Source organism: Falco punctatus (assembly GCF_963210335.1).
Source record: "Falco punctatus genome assembly, chromosome: 20".
NCBI lineage: Eukaryota > Metazoa > Chordata > Aves > Falconiformes > Falconidae > Falco > Falco punctatus.
In genome coordinates this window covers 4,328,043-4,355,507 of record NC_137600.1, presented here as the reverse complement: position 1 = coordinate 4,355,507, position 27,465 = coordinate 4,328,043, and the positions used below count along the sequence as shown (strand labels likewise).

At 41.4% G+C, this 27,465-nt stretch overlaps 1 protein-coding gene across 11 annotated transcripts in view; it reads left to right on the top strand.

Annotated features, from left to right (window-relative positions):
* The first annotated feature begins 249 nt into the window (after positions 1–249).
* DUSP26 (dual specificity phosphatase 26) overlaps positions 250–27,465 on the top strand; it is a 64,793-nt gene continuing 37,577 nt past the window's right edge. For all 11 annotated transcript variants that reach the window (XM_080370193.1, XM_080370197.1, XM_080370190.1 and 8 more), the window contains exon 1: positions 250–22,934. The gene's annotated coding sequence lies outside the window, so the exon portion shown is untranslated. The remainder of the gene's footprint in view (positions 22,935–27,465) is intronic.

Genomic DNA, 27,465 nt, shown 5'->3' with positions numbered 1-27,465 from the left:
CATGAAACAGGACAGTCTTTTATTCATTCTTATCCAGTTTGGGCTTGAGAAATACATAGCACTGTCTTTGGTGGTTCTTCTCTCACCAGAAGGCTTTGTTCGTGCCAGGCTTAGGCAGAAAAAATGCATTTAAATCAAAGCAGTCATAGAATGGGTTGGGTTGGAAGGGACCTTAAACATCATCTAGTTCCAGCCCCACTGCCACTGGCAGGGACACCTTCCACCAGCCCAGGTTGCTCCTGGCCCTGGGCACTGCCAGGGATGGGGCAGCCTGTGCCAGCGCTTGACCACCCTCACAGTGCAGTAGTGCAAATATACCATAAATATACAGAATGTGTTTCATTTGTTATTTGCATTGAGTGCTATGCTTGCAAAAAAGCCATGGTTCAATAAAGGGCCAGTAGGCATTGCCAGCATTTGATTTGCTCCTCTTGAAAGGAAAACATGCTTTAAAGCAATGTGGTCAAGTTATGGCCATATATGTGAAGTCATATCATTGAGGAGCTTCTCCATTTCCTCTTTCAATCGGCTGTGCTCAGCAGGAGTCCCAAGCATAAATCCAGAGTCAACAGCAAACTTGCTCTGTGTTTCTGAGCTGCTTGTATTGCGAAGTGGTAGCAGCCGTGCCGAGCAATCTGTAGTTACTCAGGTCTGTCTAGTAGCATGCAAACCTTTCTTCAGAAACTTTTAAAACATACATAAATCCACAGCTATTCAGGTAGTCCCATCCCAACTTCGAGCTACTTCACAAGCAACTGCCGAAGTCAGAAGCCCAGATTTGAATGTAATAATAATTTTTGTCAATTTACAGAAATAATGTGATTTCCTAAAATATAGGAACTGGCAAGCCAAGCACAGAGAATTAAAATTGCCCAGAGGCTCAGATGCTCTGAAAGAATTCAGTAAAACTCCATCTAAAGTTAGAAAAAAACAGAACATAGCATCTATTTTTATTATGACATCCTTAAGGTCAAACCAGCAATGGGGAGGGGAAGAAATTAAAAGGTAGTTTCTCTGAAGACACTATTTTACAACACTTTTTGCTTGTAGCTTGTTAATTTTCACAGCAGAGTTGCCTTGCGATGTGAATTAAAGAAACAGATGAAAAAAAAGTCTTGTGCCTCTAACTGTACCAAAGGCCCTGTGCATACTCCTGTGCCTTTGATGAGAAACATTAAACATTTTTAATTTAGCACATCAATTTGAAAATCTAATTTTTTTAATGCTTTGTAGCAGCAGACGCTTTTCACGGTGCTGTCACTACCATAGAAGAATTATGAGAAACTTGAACCGCGAAAAGTAAATTAGAAAAATCTCATTTCAGTTACTCTAAAAAGAGGGGAAATTAGATTTTGATTAAAATCACTCACACATACAATTTTAGGTAAACTAATTTAGCAAGACTGACTATGTAGGTTTTTTTGCTTGCCTCTGTGTCCTTTTAATAGCAGCTGCAATGGCCTTGTACTGGCATCTTCTCTAACGGCCACTAGAAGAGGAAGAGCAGTTAAGTGTGGTCTTTTCCTTGACCAGTTGTAAGGCTACAGGGAAGAGCTACTTGCTTAATTTGTCAATGAAAAGTCAATGATTAAAGTACTTAGAATTTGTCATTGAAATGTGCTATATTGGATATTTTTCGTATCAATTTGCTTAATTAACTATAAGAACAATCACAGTTAATTTGAGCTGCTCGAAATTCTGGTAGCATTGGAAGTTTAACATTTTGACTTTATGGGCAAGCAAGTGATTTCCAGAAGGCATTCGTTCTATCAGCTTTTTTTCTAGTTCATGTTGATTCACAAATTCTTGGTGAATAGAGTATGATTCTTCTGAAATATTTGTCAGGTTAAGCTATTGACTGTATAGTGACAGCATCTAATTTTTGACCTAACCTTTTTGTGAAAGGTGCTTATTGAGAGCTGTATTTGATTTTAAGTGCATTCTGTGTTTTTAGTTTTGATATAGGATATCAATTATATAGCCTCATTTTACCTTCCCTTGTGCTGATAGTCATTAAAAGACAGGTTTACAGTGCAACTATTCACAATGTTTGTAAAAAGCTTTTATATTGTTGTTTTATAGTTTCTGTTCTATTTGTACTGTTCCCACACTACTTGGTGGTTAATCTTCATAAGTACTTTATAAAATAGATAATTGACTTATAAAAGGATGTGAGAGTAGAGAAAGGTATTAAAGCTCTGAATCTGTACCACAGATCTCTGCAACAGAGGATGAGAACACTGGAATCCCAAACCCTGTGCTTTTTGTAACTCTTCTATCATGTGTTTAAGGAACTGCCTGTCTGCTATTGCAGTTTCACATGCAAGAAAAGTTGAGACATGAATTCATCATTGGCCTTAGGTGTACAGTGTTTATGGAACATCTTTTAGTAATTTCAGCTCCATTTTTTGAGGTTGCAGACAGCCTGATGTGATAGTGTGACTATGCACTTCTGCATTTCAGGCTGGTAGAAGCAATAAATGTTCAACTGAAAAAACAAGATTCAGTATTTTACACTTGGCAGTAGTTTGCATTTGACAACAATTTTGTGTGCTGTCAGTAGTTTCCTAAGGTATTATCTTTATCACCTGAACAGGTCTTAGTGGGAGCAAAGTGATATGTTACACTGGACTATTGCACAGGGATCAATTGCACCCATGTAGTCATGTAGAGCATTCTACTTTCAGTGTTCTGTTTCCTTTAATCAGTAACCCAGATGGAATGATACAATATGTACTTTTTCCCTGGATGAGTGGATCAGCTAAGGTCAGCTGACTTTATCTCTTTTGCTTTGATTTAATTTGAATATCTTTATAGCAGAAAGGCCATGATCAAAAATGAAATGCATAAAGTGCTAAATGAATTATTTGGTCCTATATGTATGAGCTGTTTGTATGTTAACTTCAGACCTGAACTTTGCAAGAATATACAAATGACATTTTTTTTTAATTTATTTTAAGGTCCTGAGGAGAGACGTGTCCCTGAGGGGAATTTGAGATGAAATATCATGCCTCAATGTGTGGGGAGCTGAACTACGTACACCACTGCAAAGAGAGTGAAGTTGGAACAACTCACAGCGGTAAGATTGCATGCCCTCTGCATTGGCATGCACAATTACACCAAATAAAGCAGTGTCAGGACCAAGCAATACCATAAGGCATCACAGGAGGGAGAAGTGATTGATATGCTGAACAAAAAAATCATAAAGATGATGCAGGACAAGCTTTTCTACAAAAACATAACCTTAAAGATGACAAGGCCAATTGACTCTGTATCCCAAGATAGTTTCTGTCATCATCCTAAGCTTCTGATCTGTGCAGAAATATGAGAAATGTTAGTCTGTCTTTTTTAATCACTTGTATTAAATTGTGCTTTGTTCACTTATGTCTGAGGGAGCAGCACATTCTCCCTGCGGGTAAATTTTCAGCTGGTTCAGCTCTGCTTAGCACCAGGATCTTCAACAGAAGTACGTAATTTGTACCCATGGTGAACCTGCCCCATAAGTGTGATGCCCAAGACTTTTTATTGCTCTAGCTTTTGAACTCTAGATTGCTGGTGTTGTTTTTCCCCTCCTTCACAATATGCTTCTTTTTTATTAGCTTGTTCTAGTCTTTTTAGTATATGATTAAACTATTTGGTAGTTTTATTGCCAGATCCATAAAATAAGTAATTTACTAAGAACCTTAAAATCAGTTTTATTTCAATAATAACTATTTCCAGTGTAATGGTTCTGGTATAATTGTGAGTCAAGTGAGAAAACTGACCTCTCTGTATCAAGAATACCCTTGATACTTGAGCCAATTTTTGCTATGGCTAAGTGAATGACCTGAGCACATTGACAATGGCTGAAATGTTGATAGTTAAATAATTTCTTCAAGTTGGCTACACGGATCTGATCTCTCATTCTATTTTTCTGTGAAGGAAGATATGAACACCTTCTTAGACATTTGTGTGGCAAAAATCAAGTGCTTAGCTCCAAGCTGGTGTTCTAGTTGACCACATACATCCAGAGTTTGAATCTGTAATTACTGGCAAGTACCTGCTAATATATATTGTTAAATTAGGGCCAAAAGTAGAAAGAGGCTTACATATCTCTTAAGTACTGTCTAGGTCCTCAAGACAGAGAAGGATGAAATTTCAACTAGCATGTAAGGCTTTGTACAGGTCTTCTGTGCTAGGAAAAAGATCACCTATCTGTATTGCACTCTCAGATTTAACTGATGTTGTGTTCCCAATTTCCAGCCGTAACTGGGCATGAGATTCACTTGGTTGCCGAAGGGACCAGGTGATAACTGCAGAGTGGGCTGTACTGATCAAAAGAAAAGACAGCAAAGGTAGCTGGTGTTTTGTCTCTAATGAAAGCTAACTGGTAGACTGCTGAGCTGAACACTGGAGTTTCTTCCTGCTGTTAGGAGTGGGCTGGTAGCCAGTGCACACCTGCCCTTGTGACACCAAGGGTCACTTTCATTACAGCAGGAGGTCCCTGGTGCAGCCATAGGGGAAGAATACATGTCAAAAAGTTTGCAGGAGGAAATAAAAGTTGGAAGGTGCCTGTGCGTAAGCCAACAAAAGAGGTACCATCTAGACTGATGGGTAAATGATTGCTCTGTGTGGCCTTAAAGCTGCAACAGCTACTTGCTGATGCTGGAAAGAGAAAGCTGTGATTTAGTGTTAAGGCCGAAGTCTGGAGATCTGGCATCCTTAGTTCAGTATATTGCTGTTGCTTTTCTATATGTTCCCAGGGAGAAATCACCAAGTTCTAGCAAATACTGTGCACTGGAGAAGGTCAGAAGAATTATAGTTGTAATGTGGGAAATAACTTAAAGGGAATAACTAGTTTTCTATTTTTCCTATGGGAATTTGCTCTGGAAGAAAAATATTATTTCTCTTTTATACCTTTCATTTGTTTTTCATCTTTTATTTTTATAAATGAAAAAAGGGAAAGGACAGTTGACTCAGTGGAAAATATGAAGCTTTCTTTTTCTATAGACACTCTTCTGTAGAGGAAAAAGTAGGTGTCAACAAGTTAAAATGGGAGGGGATATTATTAAAAAATGCTTTGTTTTCCCAGAAAAAGTACTCCTAGTAGGTTTGTCAGGGTTTTTTTCAGTGTTTTGGTGACTTTGCTGTCTAAGTATAAAGTATCTTAAGCAAGTCATGTTTTCATATGGAAAAAATCCTGTGGTCTCTTGCCTCATGCATTGTCTCCTCTAGGCATTGGAAAACACTGGACGAAATGTTGCTTTAATTTTTGTTTACATTAAAATGATTTCTTAAGCTTCCTACATCTATAAGAGTATTTTTTCCAGAGCATGACTCTTACACCAGTGGTAAAGTCATGCATTGTGCTGCAGGGTGGGTTTGGGGCACAGCCCCACTGCACACCTGGCTCTGGAACTGTTCCAGTGCTTAGTTTGAAGCAAAGGTTGTGACTGTTCCCTCACTGCAGTGGAGCAGGCGCTGGTTGGGCAGTACCTTCTGATTACGTGATGCAGGACACTGATGAAAGATTCTCCATCAGTTTTTTACACTGTCTCAGTAGTTTTCTTTCACTGGCATGGCCTGAGGATATAAATGATAAATTAATCTGAATACCATACACAGTGAGTCTTTCTCCCTAAGCAAATGTTGGCAGTTGGAGACCATCAGTGTCCCATTATTACATGAGGATGATCTGAGCTATCCATGGGTTTGCCAAGGCTGATATTTATTTCCTTCCGTGTGTGTGTGTTTGGCTAGCAGTGCATAGAAGCCAGTGCCCTTTTCTTTCTGCCCTGCAACCATTTTCCAGAGCAGTGAATCACACTCACATGGGGGTGCAGCCAAGCACATGTCTAGAAGTCATGTGTTTGGCAGCTCCTTTTTATGGAGACAGGAGCTTATTAATGCCAGTTGAATCCATGGTGATAGGAAGTGAATGTGGCAATGCTACCCGTGGAAGCAGCAGAGCTGCTTACTGTTGCTGCATCCTGCTCACAGGTGCTTGAGAGTTCACTGGAAATCTAAGGAGAGACTCTACCTGCCTCCCAGCATTGCATTTAAATGTAGGTCCTAAACATGGAATAAGAAATTTAAGTAATTAGTGAAAAGAAAATTAAACTGCCAGATGTCTTTATTATATAGCTGACTGATAGGAGGTAATAGGCTTTAATAGTAGTCATTTATCTTAGCTTTGCTCCCACGTACACCTTCCTAAATCTGGAGTAAGTCTGCTTCATTCAATGAGATCCAGAAAGCATTAAAAGGAATTGGAGCCAGCGGTCTGTTGCCCTCTCAAGGAATGACCAGTACACCACATCTTTTTGCTGCACAGGAACACAAATGCAGCTTCTTGACATCGTAACTGCAAGCAGACTGTCTGCTCTCAGGGGACCTGAGGAAGGTATCAGTTCTGCTGTGTCCCTGCAGAGGAACAGAGGAATATTTCAATGATATAGTTGGGGAGCAAGGCACCAACACGGTGAATAAATCTGTGCAGCCAGATTCTAATCACCCCACAGGGATGGGTTAGGTGTTGAACACAGTAAGGATGCCTTATGCACATGCATTGCCCAGTCTAAATGAAAAGGTGGATTATAGTTTGTGCTTCACTATTGGGCAGAGAGTAGAAGAGCAAAGGTTTATAAAGCTAGGTAATACTGTGTCCCTCTCACTTCTTCCTTTCCTACTTGCCCATTCTCTGTTTCTAGTTGGACAGACTCCAAGGTAAGGAGGAATGTGTGTGTCGCTTAACATCTTTTCATGAGGATGTCATCTAGGCCACCTTCTTTTTCGGGTGGGGTTGCTGAAATATAGGTACAAAATGCCTGTTCGGCCAATCACTATCCTGCAGAAGATCATTCTGCTCAGATCAGATTGTTTTGTTTGATTCAAAATCAGAGTGTTTAAATGCCCTATATATGATTTTATATATATCCACATAATAGACAGATATATGTATACTTTAACATCTGAGCCAAACCAGTCCAAGCTGAAATTTTGGTCCTAATTTAAATCAATATCAAAAGTACTAATCGGTGAGTCAGATTTTTATCTGTCATCTTTTCAGTCTTTGAATTAAAATCTCTCCGGACTCTGATCGTTCTCTCCACTGGTCTCTTAACACCTATTTCTCTATTGCATAGTGAGGTTCCATCTCTGATCTCAGCTTGAGATGCTCCAAACCTGGCCACAGGTTCACTGGCACACAGGACTGGAAATGTTCTCTACAAATTCATTTCCTCCATAGTCTTGGGTTTGAAACATAATCAGCAAAAATCAATTTGCAACAATTTATAGCAATAGGTCAGTGGCAACTTTTTACCAGGAATAGACTAGCAGGAATCTGGAAATGATTGTACAGGAATATCCAGACAGGCTGTTTGATACCAAAACAAATATTTGAAAATGTATTGGATTACTATTAGCTGAATAGCAATTAGTCATTTTAGATTTAAGGTTTTTCATGACAGCTACCCATACGGCTATCAGCACTGCTAATCTAGCTATGAAATACTTCAATTGTTATCTGGAGTTATAAACCATTGGTCTGTTATGGTCAACACTGATCGGGGCAGGCTGTGACTGAATCTGTTTCTGGACTCTTGTGTTCTTCCTCAGAGATAATGTTTGAAGTGTAACACAAGGAGTGGCAGCTGGATTCAGACACAGATGTGGGGGGCAGTGAGTCAGTGAAACTGCTGTGATTAGTGTGATAAGCAGCAATCACAGCACACCACCTGCCTTGTCACTTCCAAGGTTTTTGCAAGATGGTGTAGCTTCTGCAAAGTCTCAGCCTAGGAAGGTCCCCAACATCTGTGTGCAGAGCTCAGACTTCTCCAGCAGGACCACTTCACCTGTGTGGAGCATTAGTTGTTCTACAGTGAGCCCTACAGTTACTGTCTGCCAACCGGAGATACTTACAGCTTCCCTTCTGTGAAGTGAATGCAGTCCAGAGCTTTATTAGCACTGATGGCATCCTGAGACCCCTTCTCAGTCCCAGGTGATCCATTTCTCCGCTGCTCTTGATCTCTAGGCTGACCTGTATGCTGACGCATCATTTCAGTGTAGAGGCAGATGCCATTTTCCCCTCACTGCCAGATTCTTATAATGTTCTAATGTGACCTGATGAGAGCGTCAGCAGAATGATGTGTTAAATGTCCATGTAATTGCAGGCCAGGGAAGGATGGTGGTTGAGAGCCTCAAGTCTTTCAGCACACTTAAAGATCTCTTTCCTACTGCAGCAGCTGGGGCAAGCAAAATGGTGTTTGCATATATTTGATGTTTAACCTGAGACCCCTCATGGCTGCCACTTAGCGGGTGTGTGTTCACTGAGGGTCAGAAGGCTGCAGAGCAAATCAACTTACAACTTCTCTCCTTAGAGCAGTTCCTTGCATTGGGGCTCCTCAATCTGCTGTGAATGCCAGCTGGGTAGATATAAACACAGGAGGTTTTTTGCGTACGGGAAAATGTATCAGGAGAGGAAGGGGGATGTGCAATCTTCCCTACAGGGACTGGCATAAATTATCTGTTGAAGAGCTAGACTGTGGCCATCACCATTACCTGAATTATAGGTCTTTAGTCTGAATGGCTTCAAAGCAAGCTATGTTTTTGTATAATATCCCTTCATCCTTTTATATTTGGAAGATGAAAGGGATGATTTCAAGCACTGGCGAGGAACTTAAGCAGGAACAGAACATTTTGTTACTGTATAGACGGAGGATATATCTTAATTACAGTAGAAACTATGAGTACAACTACATAGAAATACTCATTTCTAATGGCTTCTGGGATATGCTTGAGAATACAATTCACTTGTGTGTTCTGACCGGTTCAGGCCAAAAGCAGGACACATTGAGAAGGCCTGGGGTCCTAAATTTTTCAGCTCAGTTCTTGATCTGTTGGGCAAGTCTCAAGTCAAAGCTACTGAAAGCCAGCTAAAAACAATGGGTGAATTTGGTTTTTAATTTGTAATTATTAATGAAATTATTACTCTTGATTTTGCAGAAGAAAATACTAGTAACAATAGCAACAGATCTCCATTTTGGGAGCTTTCTGGTAGACCAGAAAGCAGCTTTTGTAAGGCATAACAACTGTGTATGATGCCAAGGAGAAATGAGAGCTAATAAAATGCAGAATATACATCACCCATTTACATTTATTGCACATTAAACCTCGGCGCACACACAGAAGATAATGACAGATGCAAATTGAGAGCACTCAAACAGTGTGTATGTCGATGGGGAATGGGCATAGAGCCAAAGACCCACATTTTCAACAACCACGTTTTGAGGGAGGGTCAGGGAGGAACCAAGCTGCAATACAGGGTCTATTAGACTGTGGATTAACCTCACCAGGGAGGTATGCTAGCACCTTTCCTTCTATTTTGCATCCAGATTCACTGTAATCTGTTATTTATTTGCAGAGGTGGGACTGAAGCCAAAGCCAAAATACCACCTTCACAAGCTTAGAGTTCTGATCCAGACAGCCTATGTTGGGCTTGTCTGGCTGCTTGTTTGCATTAGGGCAGCAGCTAGGGACCCCATCTGAGGTCGTTGTCCTCTTGTCCAAATGTATAAAAGGCAGTCCCTAGCTGGAAGAATTTGATATAAATAGACAGTTCAGACAAAAGTTAGCACCCCTTTCGCTCAGGTGGGGTGATACTGAACTTCGACAGACGCGCACAGGATTCCAGATGGAGTATATGGTAGAGCTGGAACAGCCTTCTGATGTGCTGTCCTTATGCCAGTGTATTAATTACAAGACAGACTTTTTAATCTGCTCTAGGAAGGAGCTGGCTAGTTTGTTCTTTTTTTATTATTCTTTGTATTAAAGCTGTTTACTCTTTTTATAGATTGCTTTTCTTTAGTCAATCACCACAAGAGTCTGCACCTCTAATGCAGACACTCCCCTTTTAGATGAGAACAGCAGAGCAAGATGCAAGTTTCTGCACAGCTGGAGCATAGCTATAGTACTAGAGAAACATCTGGATAGAACACGAAGCACTTAATATTACAAGCAAGTTGACAAGTCTCTATCAAAAGTCGCCTGGACAATTACCTAGAGATCTGATCTTTGTTCAAGTATTTTCAAGGAACAATGCTGGCACTGAAGACTGAATATGTTTGTCTTCAGCCTTTGTCTCTCCCCCTCCTCCTGTGAGTGAATTGCTACAAGAACATTTTGCTGCTTCCTTTGCTTCTGCTGTGCCAAAGATAAACAGCCCGTCAGCGCAATGCTGAAAAGGAACAGAGAAAGGGGGCTGGAAGTAGTTTAATTACCAAGAGTACTTGTTTTGTGTACGGTGTGATTGCTTCCTATGATACAGTAACTTCTCTTTCCCTATGCAAGCGTGGTGTTTCTATTTATCAGGATGAAAATGAAGCAGCAAATTACAGAGGGAGAAGGAGCAACTGTATTGCTCTATTTGTAAGCAAAACTGGCAGTGTGTGTGAAAAGCATCAGTTCCTGTTGGAAGCCTATTACGGATTTTTTCGTTGCAGAATTCCAGCTGCTTTGGCCCTTCCTTGCATTTCCTGTTCTTAATTCGATTTTAAGATTGCCCAAGTTCTTCCACGTTTGAAAGAGTTGGATATTATTCCCATTTTACGGAGGGGAAAACTAAGACACAGAGCAACTTTTATCTCTGAACATCGGTAGCTACTATTTTTAATACGGAATATGTGTGGAAGCTGAAAAATCAGATATAGTGGATAGCAAAGCTGGCTCTGCTGTGGCCTGACTCCTTGCTTGCAGGGAGCTGCCTCAGTTGGGCCCAGAGCTGTTCAAGCCTTGATGTCAAGGGCTATGTACCAGGAGACCTGACTCAGTGCAGCAATTGTAACAGACTGGAAAGATGCAGTCTAGCCAGTGGGTTCATCTGCAGATTCATGTGCGGCATCGGGGTCTCTGATGGCAGTGGAGGGAAGGGTTCTGTTTACATTAGGTAACATTTCTTTAATCACCTTTTCTGTTTAATTTTCTGTGCTTTGTGCTGCCTGCTAGGGATCGTTAAGCAATACTCTAGTTATCGCTGCATATCACTTAGTGTGCTTTGCTCTAATAAGCTTTTGTAAATAAAACCCGGAGAGATGAAAAGGCCAATGCCTGATTACGAGCTACCAATTTTGTCTCATTAAGTTCTTATAAGGGGAAAAAAGTAAATAGAATCTTTATCAGTTTCATACACTTAGAGCGTTGAAGAGAGCTTTCCACATTCATTAAAGAGGATGCTGAGACTAGAGATGTGTTTCCAGGCGCTTTTGGCTTATGAAGCTGTTAAGGGATGTTTTACTGATGATCAGCTTTTACTTCAATCAAAAGATGAGAAGGTAAAGACGGAACCAAAGGAATCATAAAATATTTATATGCAGAGATTAGAAGGGGCCAGTACACAATGGTATGCCATTTTCACTCTTCAAATGCATACATTGGCAGTGTTATGGATACTAAAAGAGAATAGCTCTCCTGCTGGAGCTTTCTGCATTTCCATTTTGGTACCAGTTTACATAGGATTATCAATAAATGTGGAAAAATATAATACAGGAATCATACATAATTAGGTTAACCTCTCTGCTGATCAAAAGGAACTTACCTGCCATTTTGTATTTCCCTTCTGCATCTACAATTTAAAAAAAAAACAACAAACACAAACTTTAATGTCATTTATCTGTTTCCATCTTTTATCATCCATACTTTGAGTCTGTTAGCCATAAGTTTAAAGACAAATTACTATTGTGGTCATTTGTGACTATTTCAGTAAAAACACCCACAAAATTCATTAAACAAAACTTAAACCCTACTTCAGCTCTTACTAGATAGATACCTTTACATGGAAAGCCTTTGTGTTGCAGGTATTTCCCTAAAATTTAGGGTGTTACCCCGAGGTCTGCAATTGGAAAATGTTAGCAAACTACAAGCAGGCCCTGGAATTTTCTTTGGCAATTTGAAATTTGGATTCCTTTCAAGAGCAAGGCTACTAGCCTGCATGTGTAGGTTTGCTTTGTTAGTTTTGCATTGTTATAGTCTTTTAATACACTGAATACATAAAAGCCCTCATTCTTCTCCATTTTCCATTATATAGTCCCTTTTTATCTTCTTGCATTTTCATACTTCATTTCCACTGTCCTTGTTTTCTTCCTTCATGACGACAAGCAATTCATTCATCAGACAAATTCATGAAATAGATGAGTAGACAGCTTAGTCAGCTAATGTCTTGTGGGTGTCAAGCACAAGTAGATGATCTAAAAATTATAATAGCATTTTCTTTTGGAGGAGATAGTTTGGAATGTTTTTTTTCACTTGTCATGTTTCTCAGGTTCTGTTTAGTTTTTTTGCCTAGTCTTCATAGCTTTGACCTCTTATAATTTCTGATGATTCCTCCTTTCATCCTGTTTAGGAACAAGAGCAATCTTCCCTGTGGGGTACAATGGCAAGGAGCTTAACCTTTGCACCTTCCTTTAAATACTGAACAGGAATCATTTATTAACATTAGCGGAATGAAACCTGCACTCCCTAAAACTGCTTGGCATTATTATATTGACATTCCTGACCTCTGTTGATATTTGAAGCCTGGCCATTTTTCTGGGGTGCTGTTCTCTGAAAAACACTCTGACGCACTGCATATGAAGTGATCTTTAGTCCTAGGCTGCTCAGGAGATGCAGAAGTCAGAGAGGCATTAAGTAACCATCTAGTTTGAAAATTGGGCAATTTGCTTAGTTGTGGTGGTGGTTGGGTTGTGTTTCCTGCATTTGGCGATTATGGCATCACAGCCCAACTGTCTGCCTGCTTCTTGCAGTACATGCTTTCGTTTTAACTGCAGCCTCTTCTCACTGTACCCACTTTTCTCCTCTTTGGGCTGTGCGGTGCTATTTTTGTTCTTTTCATAGGCTTGGATGGTGCCAAGATGCGCTCTCAGCCACTGGGGACCATCTCAAGCCGTAGTCTCCAATGCACAAAGCTGCTGCTGCAGGAGCCTGGAAAAGGGGTTTTGTGAACAAATGCAGCTGTAGGTTCTTCTGTGACAGGTGGCTACTCGGGGTCTGAGAGCGGGCCTGGAGGGCCTGTCCTTCCAGTATGATTTCTGTTAAAACATCCCCAAGACTGCTGAACCAGGGACGCCACACACCAATACCTCTGGCTAAAAGCGAGCTCAGCAGCAGCAGGAATACAGATGCACCAGACGTGTTAATGGCGAAGTCATACATGCAGGTGTCAGACTTAAATATGGCTTGTGAAGTTAAACAATACACAGTTTTAATCTACAGGCGGCTTGATTTAACGTTTTCTTTAATGAAAAAAGTGTTATTTGCCGAAGTATATTGCCCTTAACAGTAAATGCAACAGCACCACCTTTGGGTCCTGGAAGAAAACGCGCATAGAGCCGCAGCTACTTTGCCCGTTTTCTGTGTAGCTGACTTATCTGCTGCATTGATGAAGATTTAATATGAATAGTAAAACTGGGGAGGGGGGGAGGGACTGCTGCAGTACTGAAGTAGCCTATCACAGGGTAGAAGCAATGGCAGGTCCTTAGCTATCGTATACATGATGTCTTGATGCTGATAGTCAGATGGTAAGAACAGAATTCAGGGACAAACTCAAGACTTTGTACGCAATACTAGGACCCAGAGTCAAGCTAGAGTGGATTTTCCCAACTCTAGTTCTTATTTTTCATCTGGCAATAATTCATGCTAACATTATGCATTTGACCAGAAACGTTTTAATTAGAACGCTTAACTCTGAATAGCAAGCCAGGTATTTTTTTCCTCTGGAATGAAGGTTTTGAACCTTTCACTCTTGCTTATAGAATGTGAATATCTGCCTGAGACTGCATCAGATGGGTGCACGTGGCTGTGCAAATGCGCAGGCATGCTTACATGGTGGTTGTGCTGATAAGCACCGCTGAGCGCATGCACTGAGTTTCTGTATATGCCTGTGTGTCCATGGGCAGTCAAATATCTGCGTAAGCAAGTGGTTGTATGAACATACATTCATGTTGCTTTCATACTGGTGTCATGTGTGTTTGTATGTTCCCATTGATAAGACATGTCTTATTGTGTTTATATGAATATATCTATAGATGGTGCCTGTGTGTGCACAGAGTTATTGCGCTTACTTAAGAATCTAATCCCTACTTAACTTTTGAGTTTGTGTGCATGTGGGATTGTTTGAACAAATACCAGTGAAGTTAAATTCCAGTAGAAGTAATTGGATACATTTTTTATTGTCAGTGCATTCAGAAAGTGAGGTTCCTGACCAGAAAAACTTTTCCCTGCTAAGAAACAAAAAAAGCCTCAAACAACCAAGTAAATGAAGTAAAAATGCTGTCACTTTTATATGTGGAAAGCGAAGTCTAAACCTTATTAGCCCTTGCTCTTTCACATGGTCTAAGAGACTGGAAACTTGCTAATCACAAGGAGATAAACCAGAGAAGTGTTGCTAACAAGCCTTCAAACTGACAGCAGGATTTGGCAGGGTTGCTGTACTGTTGTGTTGAAGGTCTTTAAACTTTAGGGGTTTTTATCCTCTGACCCTGGAAAAAACTCCACCAGATATCCACACACACTGGCTGCACAGTTCTCACTCCTAATTAGACATACAAGTGTGCTGAGGAGCATCTGACATGGCTTGATGGACTATCCGCATAGTTTTCACATGTCTCTACTTTGTGCCTTTACAGAGCAGGAGAACAGCTTGCACTGTCTGTCCGAGATGGTCATCAGCCTCGCACCAAACTGTGGATGCCAGTCAAAAAGCTCCCCTGGGCTCCAGGAGGCTTTCTGCCAGACCTGGCCAAATCCGCTGCTTGTGTAGGTATTTGTGTGAGTGTAAATATGACCCCAACCTTGATCCTCTGTACTTAATGTTCGTAGGACCTGCAGAGATTAGCAAACCCACAAAAACCTCTTTGCATTTCATGTTCACATCCAGTCCTATGAATTGGTCCCTTTACGGTCAGGCTTGATAATCCTGGGAGTGCAGTCCTTCAGCACTATTATCCTTCAGTCTACTTAGCTTTCAGCAAGGTCATTTCCTCAGCTTTCTTATGTCCTTTGTCATTCCTTCTTCCTATACTTTCTTTGATGCAATTGATTTCATTGCTGTTTCTCAACTCCCGAAAGGGTTTTTCTCAGATCCTGCCAAACACGCTGCAGTCATGCACCTCTTAGCCATTTCTAGCTAGGCTCTTGTTAAGAACCCTTAATTGAAAAGGCTCCTAAGATGTTGCGCTGTATGCATGTCATTTGAAGTATCTGTATTTTTCCTCATAGCTCACTTGCATATAATGTTCAAAGGAATGAAATTAGTGAAATGGGATTTGGCCTGTTCTACCTCCTGCTTCTCATTCCCCCTCCCATCTCTGAAGCCCTGGTAAGAAAAGTGAGAATCTGCCCATCCACAGCCACAAAAGATCCGCTCCCAGGGGTGGAAAGCATAAACCTCAGATTTGTATTGGTTCATCTTGTGCCACTGCTGCTCCGTTCGCTTCCCACGGGTTCTGACACTGGACGACTGAGCGCAGCGCTGATTCCAAAAGAACTTGTCTGATCTGCACTGTGGTCTCATCCACATGTCGTCAGTCCCCTCTGAGTCTCTTTCTGAGGCCTACAGAGTGCTTTTAACCACATGCAGCTCTTCTTGGAACAAGCTGCAAATGCAGAGCAGTGTTTGAGATCAGCCCCCTGAAATCACTCACTGCGTGTATCTTGTTCTCCTCAGGAAGGTCTCTGGGGCCACAGGCTCTTAGGGGTTGGGGTAAGCGATGTGTTTTTACAGATGAGCGCAAAGCACCATGCAGATTTATAGCACTGCACAGATGTTTTTAAGTCCCTGTGAAAAATAATTGATAGCAGCATTGACACACAACCTGATCCTGTCAGGTGCCATGGCTTCCCTGGGGAATGCGATGCTGCCAACTTTCTCTGACCTTGGTGCTTGAGGTAGTGTTGTGCCCTTGGGGAGCCATTCAGGTGAGCAGGCCCTTCATTAGCAGTACTTTCAGATCGTATCCATTAGAACCAATTATTGGCTGAATTATCAATAAAGGGCAGCTTGGTGACAGCAATGGGTGACCACATGAACTTACAAGCAGGCGTATCTTGAGAGTTCCCTCATAGGAAGAGGAAGGAGGAAGGAGCAAGCAATGTTGCTGCTTCCACAACATTTCCTTAGGGGAGAAAAGAAAGCAAATGAAGTGGAATAAAAGCTGCAAAATAGAACACCCCTGACGGTTTGCTACTGAATGTAGTTTTTCATTTAGAACCAAGAGGGTGGTTCATAACAGGAGGAGAGTGAGGGGTACACAAGAGTAGTGCCATCCCAGGGAGATTTCAAAGAATATCTTGAATTGAAGAATTTGTGTGATTAACTGGAATTACACAAAGATGCACAAACAACCTTGGCAAAATGGCATGAGGAAAAAGAAAAAAAAAATAATCCAGTGCTTCACACTGTCTGATGCTATTCTGTCTTTTGATGTTTGTTTTCTGCACAGTGCCAGCAATTTCTGTCATTTCTGGTGCATGTTGCCAAGTCTATTATTCGGGATGATGCCTGCTTTAAATATTTTTAGCAGCAGCGGATCTTTAATCATGGGGAAATTGTTTTCAGGAATGATTATTTCATGTGCATCCCAAAGCAAATCTGAAGGTCTAGTCCAGAAGCATTTGTGATCATCTTGTAGCCGAGGGACGAAGTAGGAAGGATGGGGCAAACTCAAAGGCCATTAAGGAGAAAGATGTTTCATTTGGATGAAACAACTGATCTCTGCCCTCTGCTGAAACTGTAGGGTGCTTTTGACTGGTAATGATAAATTCAATCTCTGACCAGAGACAGCAGTACACCTTCTGATATCTATAATGATGGAAATTAAGTATTTATCTGCAGCACGTTTGTGATGAGCTAAGTAAATCATAACTGTATAGAAAAGACTTTTTAGTGCTCCAGTATATCCATTGTTCTTTTTAAAAGAAGCAATGATTTTTGATGCTTGAGAGTTAGATACCCAGCTGGTGTATCTCTATATAATTCCATTTACTTCACCAAGGAAACAGCAAACTGGAAAGCAGAAATGTAAAGTCAAGCTTGGTTTTTTATTATTTCATTCCTAAGATCCTGGAATGAAACAGTCAGATTTTGAAAAGTCCTGTTAAGAATTTAATAACTGCAGCTTTGGAGCTAAGTGAGACATTGACCTTGAATTTGTTCCCCCTGTGAGGTAAATCTCACTCAGGATACACTGGTATTTGAGTACAAAGCTTCCATGAATTTTACTGCCGCGTTTCTGTGCGTGTGTGCTAAATACCTTTAACAATGTTACCTCAGTATCAGAGGCTTGAATGTTCAGATAAGCACATAAAATCTCAGATGATTATCTGAATCAATTTTGGAATGTAAAATTAATATGAAAACATAACAAGAGCACAGCCTTTCTAACAGCCTATCTACATGACTCCTATTGATTATTATTTGTATTAAGGAAGCACCTGTAGTTGTCTACTGAAATTAATGGCAGGCATTTTTCATACTTGTGCTTAACATAGCCAGGGCTTGCAAACTCAACAGCGTGCACACAGTATGCATTCATAGGGATTTCTGTGCTACTGCTGAAGCAACAAAGACTTTAGGAGCTTGTTTGTACAGGTAGACATAGAAAAACTAATGCAAACTAGTTTTCAGAATAATTAATTGCATGACCTTAAATTGTGGTGTAGGCAACCTCAGTCAAAACAAAAGGAAATGTAGTTCAGGTAGTGAGGATGTAGGACTGGGAAAGGCTGAGCTTCACAGCTTTCCGAGCTACCACCTGTCAGCTGCATTGCAGTAACTGACTGTGCACAAACTCTTACCCTGGCCCGATTGTAAAGCAAAATCCCAGGGAAGCTGGTGTTTTACTCTGCTGCCAGGATGGGCTAAGAGCGCACACAGGCAGTTCCTGTCTGATATGAAGTAAGTTATTAAGTCATGGTAACTTGATTGCTTTTGACAATACCCATTCTCTCTAGATGGAATTAAAGTTGCTTCAGTTATGAATGTGTGTGTCCCCATGAGGCCAAATGTGTTTTAACTAAATCATTCTAAATTCACATCAGTAGTTAATTAGGATCAACTTCCCTCAGTATCTCAGTATTGTAAAGGAAAAGTAGGACAGAACAAGGGGACACATTAACCAGCTCATTTATTAGCCAAGACTGTCTTCTCTGTCATTGCAACTAGATGTTTTTCCACAGTATATTTTAGTATTTTGCTGTTGGTCCTTCTCTGAGCCTGCTGATAGGAACAGAATATGAAATTAGGAAATAAAGAGAAAAAAACCCATAGAGTACTTGGGCCCTTCCCCTTCCACACAAAGATGTGGTTCAAGGTCTGGTCTGAGCCTCGTATAGACACAATAGCTTGTTCTTATTTTAGCCTGGTATCTATGGTCCACCTCTGGATTCTGATGCTTGCTGTCTAGGCTGTATCATTGAGCACAGCTGTATTTATGACTTTCCCAGAGCTGTCACCTCTGCAGAGCACTGCCTCTCAGCCCCAAGCTATTTGGCACTGGGATGCTGCCAGTCCCATTATGCCTGGTGCGTGTGGAGCTCTCTCAGTAATGGTAATTTAGGCAACGTGTGATCCACTACTATGACAATCCAGGGAGTAATCTCAGAGCTGCCCCTCTCTAACAGGAGCTAATCTTTCCCAGCTAGAACACCGTCTGCTCGGAGCTGGTGGTTTTACCTCAATAGAAAATTACAACAACTGACAGGACCACATTAGTTACAGTAAATTAGCTTTGGTAACACTCGTAGAGAAACAAGCATGCAAACAGTCTCTAAAGGAGTTTAGCTGCTGCTTGCTGACTAAATCAAGATGGGATGGCGTGTGGATTCCCATCCTTTAGTAGGGTAAGAAAGAGCCTTGCTTTAACTCGGGGCAGCAGCCTGCACTGCAGTGCTCAGGCTGAGCCAGTAAGAGGCGTTACTTGGAATGGAAATTTACAGCGCAATCAGTCTGGTAATTTTTGAAGAAAAGAAATTGAAAACCAGAAGAGTAATTCCTTGTCTCTTTTGCAGAAATATGTAGGAGTCAGTTCATTCTGAGTTATTACAGTGTGTGCCAGTCAAAAGGAGTGTGTGGAACAGGCTAAAATGAGGCATATTACATTTCTGTTACTGGTATTGTTGCGGTCTAGCATTCATTAACCAATGCCTCAGTGGCATAGACATACCTACCTCGGGAAATTAATAAGAGTGTGATTGAGACCATCTTCTGGGTAATGTGGGTTCCAATCAATTCTAAGTCAAAATTACATGTACCAGGGAGAGTTTAAACTTAAATCTTATAACCTGGGTGGTTCCAAACACATGCTTAGAAATAACATTTACAAAAGCGGATTCAGTTCATATAAGCATCTGGGGGCAAGGTCTGTCATTTTCCTTTGTCTTCATAGGATAGTTTTCTCATTAGACCTGTAGGCACTGCCATAATAAATGCGATGGCGTAAGTACATGCAGAGCTGGAGTACAGGGGCTGCCTAGGGTCAGCACTGAGGTGCAACAGAAGAGCTAGGAAGGAGAAGAACTGGTGCGTATTTGTTACTTAGCTCTGCAGAGAATCAGTATGTGAAATATTTGTACTATTGGGCCAAAACAAATATATTTCAAGCTGATGCTAAATGCAAAACAATCTCATACTGAAAATCTAAGGTGTTGTCTACACGTGTCAAAAGACATGACTAATGAAGTTGGCCCCAGGAGCATAATTCAGTACTCGTTAGCCTCCTTGCTTTCATGATTATACTAATCCAAAGAAGATGAGGAGGAGATGGCTGAGGTAATCCTACAAGTGATCTTTAAAAAGAAAGTTTCTTTTAATCTCTTTCATAATTTTGGGCTGCAAAGCAGAAACCCAGGCATTAAATACAATGAACAATCCCAAAGCAAACCAGAAACAAATCAAAATGTTTCTTTTTTTAGTTCTTGCATCCTTTTTCCTTTCCTTAATGTAGCAGTTTCTCTGTGGCGGTGTAAATGCAAACAAATGAGAAGGGCCCCAAAAAGGGACTACATTGTTTACATATGAGTTTATACAATGCAGTCCGTGACTTGGCTGATCCCTTGGCACTCCAGTAACAGAGCCAGTTAAGTATGGTAATTATACAGTCCAATCAAGAGGTCAAGGACCGATCTGGCTGCTTTACCAGATGGGGCTGTGATATGTACGAAAGATTTTGTGGCCATCAGCTGATCATGGAAACTCAGATAACTCGCATCAGTTTTTCAGCAGGAAGAATTCCTGGGCCAGACAGTTCATGCTGCAGTTTGTGATGTGGCAAGGGGCCCTGCTGCAGGAGAAACCTGGAGCTGGCAGATGTCCTGCAACCCTGTTGCAGAATCCAAGCTTCCTTTGTTATGCTGCTGTTGCAAATCGGTGCTTTCACAGAAACCTGAGGTAGTCTGCTTCTGTGGGAGTGCCACATACCATTTCCTTTTCATTCTTTGTTTAAATCATTTTAGGCTTCTAGTTAGGAAACAGGCCTATAAGACTTACAGCAACCAATCTCCCACCACCAAGAGCAGATAGCTATGTAAAATTTACTGAGCGAATACTTCTTGGATTGCAAGCTTTTAAGGATAGGCAGCAGATACTCAAAGTCTCCGAAGGGATTTATAATGTTGCTAGTTTTCGTGATTCTATCAGTACAAGTCTCTCAATATTTACTGTTTGTTCTTAAGGCTGCATTTGTTGCAGAGATGTGATTACATGTGAATCTCAGCATTATAGGCTTGTTTCTTTATGAAAAGTAATGTTTCTAACTTTTGTAGATTTAAAGGAAAAATGGGAGATGTGCTTTGCCTATACCCTGGGGCAAATAGAAAGAAATCTAAGCTGAAACTTTAAAGATATTCCATAAATTTAATCAGACTTACTGTATTTTGAACTCTGCCTTTGACACACAATAGCCTTAGATGAGCTGTATGCTGCCTCTGTATCTCAGTTTCCCTGTCTTGATCCTGCCTGAGGCAGATTGCTGTCTTGATAGTACTGTGACCACTGCAGCGGAAAAGTTTTCTGTTTGTTATTAAAAGTCACTCAGATGTAAATTCCAAATTCCTAGTGCTTTATGTATGTTTTAAAATCTGTACTGGGGGAATATGATTCCGAATCTCCAGGACTTGCTGTTTACCTCTGAGCTGTGATGGGACAGGGATGCAGCAATGCCATTTCAGCCATTTCCTCTCCTGCCAGAGCCAGAACTGCGTGTGTGTGCAGAAGCTTTTTCAGATATGTGCTCCCTTCGTTCATATTTCTGCTGCCTTACAGCCAAAGCAGGTCCACCTCCCGGCTGCTACTACCCAGCCTAGTAGTGCACTAAGCCACAGATCTTTTACCCTCTGGCAGTCTAACTATCTTCTCTAATGTAATTAAAATGATAATTATTCCCTGTCCAGAACATTTCTCTTACTCATAGTCTGTGGAAGTATTAAAGTTGATTAAACACATATGCTGCTGGTAGATAGCTCCTCCAATCACATATGGAGTGATAAAGGGTTAGGTAAGGGAGGGCAAAATATAATGCAATACTCTGCTAATGCAAAAGAAAGGGCAACCGAAAAAAGCAGAGTCTGTAACAGTGGGAAAGCCTGCCTTGAACAAAAAGACCTCTTTGCATAAGGTAGGGCTAGGGCAGTAGGGAGAACAAGCTATAGAAGTTTTGAGAGAGCTGGGAGAGCATTTCTTACCTCTTTACCTGGCACAGGTCAAATCTCTGCACCGCCAAAACTGATCGTTCAGCCAGGAGACAACCCTAATACTCTGCTCTCACCAGGTATTTGTGCAATTACTTTGCTTGTCTTCAGTTTGTGTGAGGTGCTCATGCTTAGTTTTGAGTGAAGTGCAAATGCAGAGAGGTGGCATACATAGGCGTATGCCAGATAGATCTGATCTGTCCATCTGTCTATATTTGTCTATGTATCCATATGCCTAGCCATGTATTTATTCCTATAATTATTTGCTTTTCTTTTACATATGTCTTCTCTCAATCTTAATAGAACAAATGGAATCAGAGAGGCAATATTATTAACAATTATTTCATGGTGTGTTTTCCTGCACACTGAAATCAATTAAACAAGGTCTAGGTGTGTGGAGATATATGTATATAAAAATACCACCTTAACCGATAGGTGGCTTAGGGTTGAGAGCAGTTGGTGTTGGCACCAAGGGGCCCTGATGCTATGATATTTTTCCCCTTAGGAGTACCTGCGTGGGCACTGGTACGGGAGCAACGCACCCATCTGAGGCGCTGCACTGTCCCAAGCACCCATATGCTATGAGTAACCGAACGTGGAAACCCATGGCAGTTTGGGGCCTGAAAAACACTATGGAGGAAAGCTTGCAGGCTTTTATGGATAAAAAGAAATTCAGTTTCCAAGGCTTTCAAAGAATTTTAACTACTGTGAAAACTAATACGAAGCAAAGCTCATTCCCTGATTTCAGACTAGACACAAACTGCTGAAGGTGGCCATCTTCCTCACCACAAACAAGTGTATCTTTACCTTAAAAGTATTAGTAAGACTGCGAGGCGAAAGGGACAGAAATAGCACTTGCTTTCACAGTGTAATTGCCTATATTCCATCTGGGGAAGATGTGTACGTTTTCTAATTTGCAGAAGTCACAAGCTAAAAAGCTTTAAAATGTACTTCCCCCACCCTCCCCATTTTCCTCCCATGGAAAAAATGCTGAGGTAGACTTTTCTTTCTCTGTAAACAGGATGCATTTTATCATTGTGGTAGGTACACTGCAAACCATTACAAAGAAAAGAGAGTGGAAGTCAGAGGGGGAGAGAGAGAGAATGACAAAAGCTTCACAGATTGAATTTGCTCCCCTGTATACTGGAGAGAAAGAATAGGACCATGTTGGTATGGAATGAGGTCTTTGATCACATGAAAAAGTGGAGGAAGCTGCAGAGGTAGGGGCAATTTTTGAATAACTAAAATTTTTTTCTGGTGCATACTCATTGCTGATTTTATTCCTTTCTAATCACTATCTCTGACTATTCACTTTGCTGCTGCTGTCAGCAAAGTTTTGTGGAAGGAACCCAGGATCCTTTTCTTGCTTCTTCAGTGACAAAGGTGCATTATTTGGGCTGCGTTATTTTGTAAGACTTTTTGTAATTTTGTAATTTTTGTAATTTCATAACTTATTTTTATAAGACTTCAGCTGCTGAAGGCAAAGGTTTACATTCACCCACTTTCTTGACACACACATTTTCTGCCTGCATAGCCTTCTGTTAACCTGGCTGTACCTCAGGTCTGTTCGCTTTTTAATATACACCTGCGTGATACCCTAGTACAAGGGTTAGGTCCAGAGTCTATAGCTGCAGCTGTAAATAACAGAAATATCTGGCTCTTACTGCCAGAAAATATTCTACCATGAGGATTCCCTTTTGCAGGGCTTCTTTTCCCTTTATGTAGGTTATGCCTTGACCATGCATCCATGCCACAGAAAAAGCCATAGAGGATTTTTCCCCTAAGGGAGGCCATGGCTATCCATGAGAAACTCAAATCTAAGGATCCAGCCTATAACTTATTTGTACATCCAAGGTGTCCAAGCCTGGGATGTAGTTCATGTGATCCTACCTTTGAACCAGTTCTGTGTGCTCCTGCCCGCTCCAGTACTTTGCCCACTGGTGGTAGTGTCCCTCAATGCCTAAGACAGAGCCTTGCAGGGCATGTAGTATGGCTTTCTGGCTCAGCCTTTGGATAAATTGAAAGCTCTTCATGACCATTTATCTTGCTCTGGTGCACGAATGGATGATGAGTAGACCCTATTCTAGTTTGTCCTCTGCCCATCCATCATCCGCCCTGCCACCTGCTATCCCCTTAATGAAGGGAACAGAGACAGATGAGAGCTAGACAGACAAATGGACGAAGACTGACAAAGGGATGTGCTCCTGGGTTTCACCGCTCTCAGCACCATGTGAATAAGGGATACATGGAGCTAATTGAACTACTTCCCCTTGATGGAAACTGTTCCAATTGGATTTTTTCTGTATTTTATTCTCTTGGGGATTTGCAGATAACACAGTTAAGTTGGGAACAGCATCTGTGCAGACAGACACAGCTGTAGGTAAAGCAGAAATCATTAACTAAGAGAATATTGGTGGGAACAACTGCTTCCATAGAACACTACCGTACTTTTGTGATATAACCTGCTACAACATGGCGCACACAGAGGGAAAAGGTGATGTCTCTGCACAAGTAGGAGAACCCTTTGGCTTCCTGCCACACTAATGTTTTATGAGGAGCCCAACACAAAGGTGATTGATATCTGGGCAAGACTGCAGTGGCCTTTGGACGAGGCTTATATTCACAGACTAAGATATCTACAGCATTAATTGTACTTGGGACTTTTATGGCAAGTAGAACTTACAGCGGTTTGCAAAAGCAGGCACTCTCTAGTATGCTATCCCTTGTGCTGCGTTGGTATGTCACCCTGTGCCTGCCAGTCATGCAATGGAGATAATAAAAAATTTATCTCTGGCAACTTTCTCATTTATGATCTTAGATTAGCACTGCCTACAAGGAGGAACTCTACCCTTATATTTGACTGTTGTCAGAGAAACAGTGACAGAGTACTGGTTTCCTGACAGCCGCCTCTCTCCCAGAGAAACCACTACAGAGTTTCTCCTAAACCCAGAGAAGATTTGCTCCTATGCCAAGAGAACATATAAGAGGATGTGTAAGGGCACCATCTGGAGCCCCCTGCTACAGTGGCATTAGCAAAGACATCCAACTGAAATGAATTGTAATGGAAGTGCCATTTGTTTTAAGGAGGGAAAATGGAAATTCATTATCCTGCAGGAGGGTGAGGGGATACAAGCATATTCTTGCCCCAGATGCCAGTTTCAGCAAGCAGTGACACAAGCTGGGAGTAGAAGTTCCCAAACATTTACACGGATCCAGAAAGTTGCCTGGTTTGTCTCCATCCTGTAGTGACTGGCTTTCTCTTCTCCTAAGCTCATGCTCAGAGTTCCCTGCTAAAAACTACTGCTGCCCTCACCATTGGTAATGCATATTGACATCCTAGAGACTCTCCACCCTCGTTTAACTTGTCAGAAAATAGTACTGTTGTAAGTACTGTTGATGCCATAAGTTATGTCTCTAAGCCCACATGTCACCTTTCGAGGGGTGAGAAAGGATGGAGCTGCAGTCTCTGAAGTTTCTTTGTTCAATGAGTTTTTGAACAAGGCAGAAGAAAATTGTTCGTTCCCCTCCCCCTTTTTAAGCAAGTGTTTTGGTTACAGGAAACAATAAGTGCATGTTGCGACGGAGGGAAGACACAGTCACTCAATATGAGTGATCAGCAGACTTCGTTTATTGTCTCTTACAGTCACCTTTTATGCCTTCTTATAATTACCTCATTCATATTACAAAAGTTAAGCTCATTATTGGTTAGTTGCCTAAATACCAAGCCCGCCCCTAGTTTCTCTTCTGTAGTTATCTGTTCCCACCTGCAACATTCTTTTCCCACCGAAATCTTCCTGTTACTGTGTAACAAGAACAGCCAAAGACAGTGTATTTTGCTTTACTTCAGATAAGCTGAGAGCGATGTGCATTTTTGTCCAGCCAGCTGGACTATGTCTATGAGACCTTTTTCAGCTAGCCAGTTATCCACAGGTGCATAGCTTTTTGGTGTATACCCATTTCTTGGAAATACCTTGGATTTAAAAACCTTTGTTGCAACCTCACCGGGAGTTTTCATGTCCCTCCACATAACCTGAGGAGATATTGTGCCAGCTGCATGCAGGACTACCTTGTGTTTATCTTCCTGAGGTTAGTACCAAAAGGATATAGTAACTAGCATGGATGCTCAGGGATTTTAGAGAATGACCTGGTAAGAAGGCAGACGGCCTTACTGTGGTGCACATACAACTCAGCTGCAGAATACCAGTGCGCTGCTTCCCAGCAAACAGCCCATTGCCACTGGCAGTTTGCTCTGTGGCATGGATGTGTGGTCAAGGCATAACCTAAAAGCAGTAAAAATTTGTTGCAACCTGCTGAGCCACCTGCGGATTGCAAAGCGTGCCTGCTTACATAAAAACCCAGACCCGATGAGAAGCTACTGCATCCAAGTTGTACTGGGTCTATTACAGACAGGTAGCTGACTCCCCCGGTAGAAGCAAACACCCGATTACCTCTGGCACGGTGTTTGGCATATTTGCAGAGCCCTGGGAAACAAAAGAAAGACAGAGGGATGCATGATCAATAATTAATTGCCATACTCAGTGTTTTACTGAGACATGATTACACTGTCCTAAAACTGCCTTTTCTTTTTCTCTTCTTGTTCAAGCTTTTTCAAGCTTTCTGTCCACCAAATCCTTTTTGGAGTGAGCATCATGGCCATGACTGTTTTCAGTCCTGACTGGGTACCAATGCTGTAATAAACACAAATATCTTCCAGGCCTCTGAGCACATCCAGTACAAAAGCCACATGAACACTAATTGTGTCCCTGTGTACTACTTCTGGATGCTGTACACAGGCAGCGATGAACTTACCAGCTTGTTTGGCACCATCCAGATGAAGCCAGTGTAGCGCCAGTTATGCCTCTGTACCTCCTTTGCCAGCAGATAATTAGACCAAGGTGGTCCTGGCAAACAATGTGATACTCACCTGATTTAGCAGGAGATACGAGTTATGTTCTTTGCAAGATTTGTGAACTTTTCAACCCACACAGATTCTCCCTCCACTTACATGAGGATAATGTCTGAACATCTCACCAGCATGAATGCTTTATGCTACTGATGCTGCCACCAGCTAAACAAGAATTATTCCCATTTTGTAGGAAGAACTGAATCACAGATGGATCAAATGACTGATCACAGGGAGTAGATGGTAGCACCAGGAAATGAATGTCATTCAGATGCCTATCAACTATTTTGATTAATCTCTCTGAATCTGGCTCTACACGTGGTTATTGGTGAGCTTTTAGGGGCTTTGCCTCAAAATCAAGAGAAGCTGGCAATTTTTCAGTGTTTCAGGGTAAAATCAGATGCCATTTGTCATTGGGTCCCTTTGTTTAATCACACAATAGGACTTTTTCAGCATTTAAGGACAGTAAATTCCTTTCACATTGTGTCCCACAAGCACAGAGGATAGAAAGAGGCAAATCTGCTATTGCCTTGAAGTGAATCTCTAGCCTACCCATCTTGCAGCACCAGAATATTTGAAGAGAACTGAAAGCTTGTTAAGATCAATGAAAACCAAGCACAGACAGGGATAGGGAAGGCTGCAGTGATTTTAATATCATGTTATGAAGGAAAGAGAAAGGTGCCTTTCTGCTTCAGCTGGAGGCAGAATGGGAAAAGACAGCTCTCTCTCCTTCCCTAAACAAACCCATCTGCAACACTTCCAATTTGAATCCAAATAATATCTGAGGTTTGGGATTCAGCAGCAAACTAGCTTTGAGTCCTTAATCCCAGCGCCTGATGTTTGGGGGT